Raw genomic sequence first — 9,116 nt, 5'->3', positions numbered from 1 at the left:
GAAACATTTTATTAAAGAATGGTTTAATCTTGTCTCTCTATTAGCAAAGATTTGATCTTTTAATGTATGTTATATTATCAGTAATTTAATAATGGGAATAGCTCCTGAACATGAAAAGGAAAGCTTTTTCTGTTTCATTCTATTCCCTCTCACCTGTCTTTCTTTTCATGCCACTTGCCAGTTTTATTTTTATATTCTGTATGATGAACCACTATGATAGATGATTGGAAAACTGCAAACAATAATTTATTTAGTACCATCAGGAAAAAAAATGTGTATGGTTAGTTTTTTTGCTCAAACAGAAAGGACATAGAAAAAATAGAGGTTTTTAAAATGTAAATACAGAAATGGATGTGATAATCCTCAGTAAAAAATTGGAAGCATTCAACAGTGAAAGAAATAAGAAACTACATATGGCAATATACATACACTTCAGTAGCCTTAATAATGATGGCTGAAAATTCACTTTTGCAAGACAAACACAACTCTTCATAGTCATCTCACTTGTGCAGCTTAAATTAAGAATTAGAAAGGTTGACATAAAAGAGCTCTAATTATTTCGCCCGAAAGGTGGAATTGAACCACTCTGTCGCTAAACAGCTACAGGTTTGAAGCCTGCACCCCAGACCACTGAGGATCATCCGGGCAATAACCAGTCTTCCGTGCTCTGCTATATAAACCCCTCATTATTCTTAATTTTAGAGTTGGAGTGAGGCACTGCCTGGAAGTGGGATTGTAACTGTGTCCAAGACCTCTGAGCGCAATCAAATGTTGTTATATTACTTATATATATATATTCATTACTCCTTCGGTGCTTGATATGTCTGAGCATTTATCCTTGCCGAAGATACACCCCACCCATCTCTCCACTGCGTTCTTTTCGCCTCATCATACAGCCTCAAAACGGGTTTATGCAAATATTCCGGACTCTGATTGGCTAACAGCTTCTCTCGCCGCAAGGTTTCTGAAAAGAAGACCGTCTTAAAGAGATCCCGCCTCTTTTGCGGCTTAAGTTTTCTCTGCCCATATGCGGGGGGGGGGGGGGAGAGAGAACGGGAGCGTTTGCTTGGCACGTGGCTGCTGCAGGGTGCTCGAAGAACGGCAGCCCTTCTTCTTCAAAGGCGTCATACTCAGCGGCAAAGTAATAATCTGCTTAAACATGCCTGGGACTGGGATGGGGTGGGAAGAGTACTCTCCAGCATGATGACATCCTGGAAAGAACAAGTTCTGTCGGTGGCTGATCCTTAAAAACAAAAAGACGTTTATCCCTAAAAACTGAGGGTGTAGGGCGTCTGGCGTTAGTAGCACCCCAGTTTTCTCATGTGTTGGCAGGAACTGTCGGTTGTACAAAGAGAGGCGCTCTCTATTTGCTCAGCTGCAACGTTATACGTTGGTGGTTGTTAATTACAAGGCCAGCTTCCCACGGACTCCAGAACTTAGATGTGCCTCAAATAAAGATCGCGTTTTTTCACTCCCGGCATTTATATGGCGAAGAGGCTGGCCATTGCTGTTTCCTGGGAAGAGTAGCTATAGGAAGCCATATACCACAAAATAATCTTTAAAAGACGAGGATGCTTCTGAGCAAGTGCAGAGTGTATTTCCTTAAAACAAACGAACTGAACCTTTTACCTAGTTAGGTTATTTATTTAATTAATTTATAAGTTGCCCTTCCCGGAAGGGCTCAGGGCTGTGTACAATAGCTTGGTATGGCAACCTATCTAGGGGAAAGTGTTGGTGTTTAGGGGGACTAGTTCTGCTCTTGGGGCTTTCGTGACTGCAGGGTGTTAGTTAGCATCTCCAATGCCAGCATGTAGTAATTCCCCTGGGGATGCTTATAAAAAGAAAAACAAAACCTGCTGCGCCAACGACGCCTGAAATTTACCTTTTGAGGAGACCATTGTGCTTTACAGAAATGCTGCGTCTGCCTGTTTGGGTGAAAACAACCAGGACTGTCTAGAGCCATATGGTTGCCAACCTCCAGACAAGGCCTGGAGATCTTCTGGAATTAAAAGCAATCTCCCAGTGACAGATCATTTACCCAGGAGAAAAGGGCTACTTTGGAGGATGTACTCTATGGCACTATACCCCAAGGAGGTCCCTCCTCACTTCAAACCCCACCCTCCCCAGGCTTCACTCCACACCCAAATCTCCAGGAATTTCCCAACTCAGAGTTGGCAGCTGTATAGGAGGTGGGATATTACACTAGCAGAGATCCAGGAAGGGGTTGACATTGATAACCAGTTCAAGGAAACCAGACCTCATAAGAACATAAAAGAAGCCATGTTGGATCAGGCCAATGGCCCATCCAGTCCAATACTCTGTGTCACACAGTGGCCAATATAAATATATAAAAATATGGAGCAGAGGTCCATCAGTGGCTATTAGCCACAGTGTGTGTGTGTGTATACACACACACATACACAGTGGCTAATAGCCACTGATGGACCTCTGCTCCATATTTTTATCCAATCCCCTCTTGAAGCTGGCTATGCTTGTAGTTGTCACCACCTCCTGTGGCAGTGAATTCCACATGTTAATCACCCTTTGGGTGAAGAAGTATTTCCTTTTATCCATTTTAAGCTGACTGCTCAGCAATTTCATTGAATGCCCACGAGTTCTTGTATTGTGAGAAAGGGAGAAAAGGACTTCTTTCTCTACTTTCTCCATCCCATGCATTATCTTGTAAACCTCTATCATGTCACCCCGCAGTCGACATTTCTCCAAGCTAAAGAGCCCCAAGCGTTTCAACCTTTCGTCATAGGGAAAGTGTTCCAAACCTTTAATCATTCTAGTTGCCCTTTTCTGCACTTTTTCCAATGCTATTACCCGAAACAGTTCCTTCTGTTATGCATTAAGTTAAGCAACAGACCAATAACAAATCCCTGGTGGAATTGAATTTCAGTGATACATGTGAGCAGACTACGGTGTGTCCTCTTTGCCCTTTCCCAGAAGGAGCAGCAGCTTTTCCAGCAATGATTTCTTCACACCCACCCACACCACCTCTTCTATGGGTCTCTTACAACATTTCCTAACAAAGTAACATTGCACGCGGGAAAGAAGACAGGAAAATCCAAGAATCACCACAAATTAATTCCCTCATCTCTCCTAAGGGAAGGAGGCAGGGAGGAAAAGAGATGTTTGTTCTGACTGAACTGCTTTTACAGGTCACCCAGGCTTTACCACGGAGAGCCTTTAATCTGGTTCATTCTTCAACCTGCTCATTTTTGATGTTTCCAGCTATTACTTGCCAGATCTGATGCCAGAAAGCAACAACTTAAATCAGCAGCAGCAATGCCTTTTGGTAGCTCCTTCTCACACTTTACCTCAAGATTTAGGAATTCGTATTTATCCAGCTTGGAAGGAGCATTTTGGGCAGACACTGGCAAAAGATAAAATATGAAAGGACTGTTCTAAACTATGCCGTGAAGAGCATCTAACCAGCTCACAGGCAGTAGTCATTGTTGTGATCTCACAGAACAAACAGCAAGAAGATCAGCTCAGACTTTCTACTGGGTCAGTATTTCTTCATCATCATATTTGTTGGCTTACCAGCACACTGTTTTCCAATCTGTGTTTCACAGAAGCTAGATAAATTTAAGAAGGTTCCTTGGTGACAAGTTCATGGTGGACAAATAGTGTCGAATTTCTATTTTAAAAAGAGAGAGAAAGAGTGCTAGTCTGTCTGGAAACTCCACCCTGCCTTCAATTTGATCGCATGGTGATTCTCTGCAGTTATTAAGTCATAGGAAAAGTCCATTTGTAACTTCTTTTACTTCATGAGTCATGGTACTGAAAACACAACTGGACACTGAGCCATGATAAGTTCTGGTACATATTTGTGAAGTAAAACAAGTGATGGAGGGGACACACTAGTAACAAGTGAATCTTACAAGGCTCTCTTCAACTTGACTGGATGTTTCTGAGCATGCTCTGGAAGATCATTTCCTACCATTGGACATTGGATGTTGCTGCTCTCCAATGTTTCTGAGAGCTAGACTCAAGATCTCCAGAGCATGCTTAGAAATTATTTGACCAGTTTATGTATTTATTTTTATTTTACTTCATTTACATCCTCCCTTTCTCCCTGGTGGAGACCCAAAGTATTTCCTTCATTCTCTTTTCCATTTTATCTTCACAACAAACTCCATGAGGTTTTACTAACAGTGTTCCTGGCCCAAGTTCACCCATCCAGCTTCCATGGCAGAGTGAGGATTTGAACCTGGGTCTCTGAGATCCTAGTCTGACATGCTAACCACTACACCACAGTTGAGAAAAGGCACTATAGACCTCTCTTGTCTAGTTCCCTATACTTGTCTAGTCCCCATACAGTGCTAAGCTTTCTTGGAATGAGGGTGGGAGGCTCCAGGATGAGCTGCAGGGTTACCAACCTCCCGGTAGGGCCTCAAGATCTCACAGAATTGCAACTCATCTCTAGATAACAGAGATTAATTCCTCTGGAGCAAATGGCTGTGTTATGTATGTGAAGTTATGGTGTTTGTTAGTTCCTGCCTGGAATTCATTGGAGCCATTAGGACTGAGCTTGGGGACACTGAGACAATGGGAAGCAGGATCCAAATCTTCGCTTCCCTGGGCCAATAGATAACCCCCTGCTGGTTCAAATGATACAATGGTGTCCTAGTGCGAGAACCTGATCTGTATATAAATTGGCCCTGTTGGCCCAGTTGTTAGTCTTAGTTTCCAGTGCAATGCTGTAATCACTAATAAAGAGCTGTGATCACTATGCTACGAGACTCTTCATGTATTGAATCCAGTATTTAACAGGCTGGTTTGGAGGCAAGACTCTATTGGCATTATATCCTGCTAAGGTCCCTCCGTGCCCAATATCTCTCTCCCCAGGCTCTGCCTCCAAAATCTCCAGAAATATCCCAAACTGGAGTTTGCAACTCTAAAAGCTAGGGCTGGCTTTAGAGGGGTTTAGGGCCTTCCCTCATGTTGGGGAGTGGATTTCCAAACTGAGAAAGTTTATATTCCTAAATTTGCCCTCCAGTTCCAAACTTTGCTCGACTTCTAGATGCAGCCCAACTGGGCATGTTTTAAAGTGCACTCAGTTCATGCAAGGTGATGAGGGCTATCAAGACTCTCTGGCACTTCCTATCAAGTGAAACAGTATCCTAGAACATGCCTCAGCATCCTCTAAAATGTGCTGCAAGACACTGAAGCAAACTTTCAACATCAGATAGATTGATAAGGAAAAAATTCCTGAGGCAAGTTTTGGAAACATTCAGATAGGATCGCCACCTTTTAATGGCCCTGTCCCCCTCCTTTAGCTGCTTTCCTCCTTACCTGTCGTGGGTTAGAAATCTGAAAATTATTGTTCTACTCCACTGTGTTCTGGCAGCAGTGCATAAAATTTGTTGCTGTAACTCTGATGCTGGTGTATGGGCTAGGGTTGCCAAGTCCAATTCAAGAAATATCTGGGGACTTTGGGGGTGGAGCCAGGAGACTTTGGGGGTGGAGCCAGGAGACATTGGGGTGGAGCCAAGATCAAGGCTGTGACAAGCATCATTGAACTCCAAAGGGAGTTCTGGCCATCACATTTAAAGGGACGGCACACCTTTTCAATGCCTTCCTTCCATATGAAATAATGGATAGAGGCACCTTCTTTTGGGGCCCACAGAATTGGACCCCCTGGTCCAATATTTTGAAACTTGGGGGGTATTTTGGGGAGAGGCACTAGATGCTATACTGAAAATTCGGTGCCTCTACCCCAAAAAACAGCCCCCCCCCCAGAGCCCCAGATACCTGTGGATCAATTCTCCATGATTTTCTATGGGAATAAATCTCCATAGGGAATAATAGAGTTCCCAGCAGACATTTCCCCCCCTCCCCCCGCTTTCTGACAACCCTGAAGCGGGGGGAGGGCCTCCAAACCGGGGGATCCCCTGCCCCCACCTGGGGATTGGCAACCCTAGTATGGGCTCTGTTCCCTAGCCCTGGCAGAGCACCGCATGCTCTTCTCAATTTTTCTTTTTTAAACAAATTCTTAGGGAGACCAGAGGATGAGTGGTGGCCCTACAGACCCTGTCTGATTCTGTGAGGATTTCAAATAAACCCTGCCAGGAATAAGAGGCTAAGAAAACATTTGCCACTGGCAGTATAATCCAATAGAGGTGAGGGGTAGGGGGCAAAGAAATATCACCTCTGCAAGAATAACTCTTGATCTCTTCTGCAAGTGCTATTTCCGCTTCCTGCTGGATGTCTGGGAATGAAGCACAGAACAAACCATATTTTAAAAGCCAATGAGGATAACACAAATTGAGGAAGAGTTACTGACCATTTGGATTCAGGTTCGATCATGGCTCACAAGGTTGGGGTGGGGAGATTCTTGGGGAATTCCTGTTGTATTTATCCTGGCCTCATTCCCGAATACTACAAGGAAAAGCATGTCAGCAATTGGTCGTCATGATCTCAGCCCAAAGGCATTGGACCCTACTGACCTTTCAAATGTAAACTGGAAAACTACCAAAGGGCAATTAAAATTCCATATCTTGTATGCAACTGGATTACTTTTTCTTCTTCCCACACCCCTATCTGTCTTTGGTTTCTGAAATTCATAGAATGGCTTTAAAAATTCAGCATTTCATAATACATTGGCATGGATATAGAATTGTATCCCAAACTGGAGTTGTTTCTTTGATTTTACATTGAATGCGCCGGTCTGGCGTGGGATGTTGGAGAGGGGTTGGCAATTTGGCTGGTGTACCGTCCGCCTAACGCACCGGCCAATGCCTTACCATCACTATTGGAGGCAGTGGCGGGCTGGGCGTTGGAGTACCCGAGGCTTATGGTCCTGGGTGACTTCAACGTCCATGCCGACGACACGGCCTCCAATCAGGCGATGGACCTAGTGTCGTCCATGGCAACACTGGGACTCTCTCAACTTGTCACGACTCCCACGCATCAGGCCGGGCCTACCACCTTGGATACAGTGAGTGAAATTGAGGCTCCGTGCCTGTCTTCAGGTTTAGTGCTGGACCACTTCGACCCGCTCAGCCTGGAGGAAGTCGACAGAATCCTCTCCGCTGCTCGCCCGACAACATGCGATCTGGACCCCTGCCCCTCTTGGCTGATTAAATCCTGCCAGGGGGAGCTTAGATGTCCTTTACGGGACATCATAAATAGGTCCCTCTTAGAGGGGCAATTTCCAACACCCCTAAAAGAGGCCTTGGTCCGCCCTCTCTTGAAAAAAGCTACAGCAGACCCGGCCGAATTGGCGAACTATCGACCGGTGTCTAATTTACCGTTTTTAGGTAAAATTATTGAGAGGGCTGTGGCGCAGCAGCTTCAGAGGTTTCTGGATGACGCTTCTGTCCTGGACCCATGTCAGTCAGGCTTCCGGCCGGGCCATGGGACGGAGACGGTGCTGGTCGCCTTAGTGGATGACCTCCAACGGCAACTGGATCGAGGCGGCGTTGCAGTGCTGATGCTGTTAGATCTGTCGGCTGCATTTGATACAGTCGACCATCGGCTACTGACGCGCCGCCTCGCCGACATTGGGGTTGAGGGGTCGGCCCTGCAATGGCTTTCCTCCTTTCTCCTAGGTCGGGGACAGAGGGTGGCTATTGGGGGAGAACGATCCCGGAGGCGCACACTGGATTGTGGGGTGCCTCAGGGAGCAGTTCTCTCCCCGATGTTGTTCAACATCTATATGTGCCCCCTCGCCCAGATTGCCCGGCGGTTTGGGCTGGGTTGCCATCAATATGCAGACGACACCCAGCTCTATCTGCTAATGGACGGCTGGCCCAACTCCGCACCAGGGAATCTCGACCGGGCTTTACAGGCTGTCGCGACATGGCTCAGGCTGAGCGGGCTGAAGCTGAACCCAGCGAAGACAGAGGTCCTGTGCGTGGGCCGCGGCGCCCTGGGAAGGGAAATAGCTCTCCCGGCCTTCGACGGTGCGCTATTGAAAGCAGCGCGCCAGGTAAAGAGCCTAGGTGTTTTACTGGAGCCTTCACTATCAATGGAGGCCCAGATAGCAGCCACTGCCAAGTCAGCATTCTTCCATCTGAAGCGGGCAAGGCAGTTGGCCCCTTTCCTCGAGCGCCGGGACCTCGCAACGGTGATCCACGCAACGGTCACCTCAAGACTAGACTACTGTAATGCCCTCTACTTGGGGCTACCTCTGTGCCGGACTCGGAAGCTGCAGCTAGTGCAGAACGCGGCGGCCAGGCTGTTGTTGGGACTTCCAAAACGGGAGCATATACAGCCGGGGCTACGTGAACTGCACTGGCTGCCAATTATATACCGAGTCCAGTACAAAGTGTTGGTCGTTACCTTTAAAGCCTTATATGGCCGAGGACCCACCTACCTGAGGGACCGTCTTTCCCCATACGAACCCCAGAGAGCACTGAGGTCAGTCGGGAAAAATCTGATGACCATCCCCGGGCCGAAGGAGATTAAACATCAGAGCACCAGAGTACGGGCATTCTCGAGTGCGGCTCCTACTCTGTGGAACCGACTCCCCGAGGAGGTGCGGGCCCTGCGGAACCTTGAGCAGTTCCGCAGGGCCTGCAAGACCGTCCTTTTTAAACTGGCACATCCGGACTGTTAGGAAGATCAAGAATTAAGGAGCCGCCAATGCGGTCTGAAGATTCACACCGCAGAATAATTATATCATTGAACTGGTTTTTAATGTTAGTAGTTTTATTGTTGATGTTTTATATTGTTGGATTTAAATGTTTTTATAATATCACTGTATGTTTTGTAATATGCTGTTAGCCGCCCTGAGCCCGCTAAGGTGGGGAGGGCGGGATAGAAATAAAAATTTATTATTATTATTATTATTATCCCTCTGTCATGAGAAAGCACTAGGCATGGACATCAATCGTTACTGTACAGCAGTCTCCTGATAAGCTCTTGCCACATACATATGAGTAACAGCCTGATATGGGCCAGATTGCCAGTTTTGTGAGTGCCAGTGCACAGTTCATTCTGGAGTAAGGGGCATGTGTTGTACTCAGATTCATGTCAACAAGTATAAAATCTCAAAAGTGAATTGACCCTCAGATAGGGTTGCCAATCCCCAGTTGGAGGCAGGGGATCCCCAGTATGGATGCCCTGCTTCAGGGTCATCAGAAAGCAGGGGCGGGGGAATA

General features: G+C 46.4%; 1 non-coding gene across 1 annotated transcript; it reads right to left on the bottom strand.

Moving 5' to 3' along the window:
• Nucleotides 1-560: 560 nt before the first annotated feature.
• Nucleotides 561-647, bottom strand: TRNASTOP-UCA (transfer RNA opal suppressor (anticodon UCA)). Its single transcript has one exon. It is a non-coding gene; the product is annotated as a tRNA-Sec (tRNA).
• Between the last annotated feature and the right edge of the window lie 8,469 nt (nucleotides 648-9,116).

This window comes from Heteronotia binoei, chromosome 1 (genome assembly GCF_032191835.1).
Source record: "Heteronotia binoei isolate CCM8104 ecotype False Entrance Well chromosome 1, APGP_CSIRO_Hbin_v1, whole genome shotgun sequence".
NCBI lineage: Eukaryota > Metazoa > Chordata > Lepidosauria > Squamata > Gekkonidae > Heteronotia > Heteronotia binoei.
Note: the sequence above shows the minus strand (reverse complement) of the source record. Positions and strands in the feature narration are given on the sequence as shown.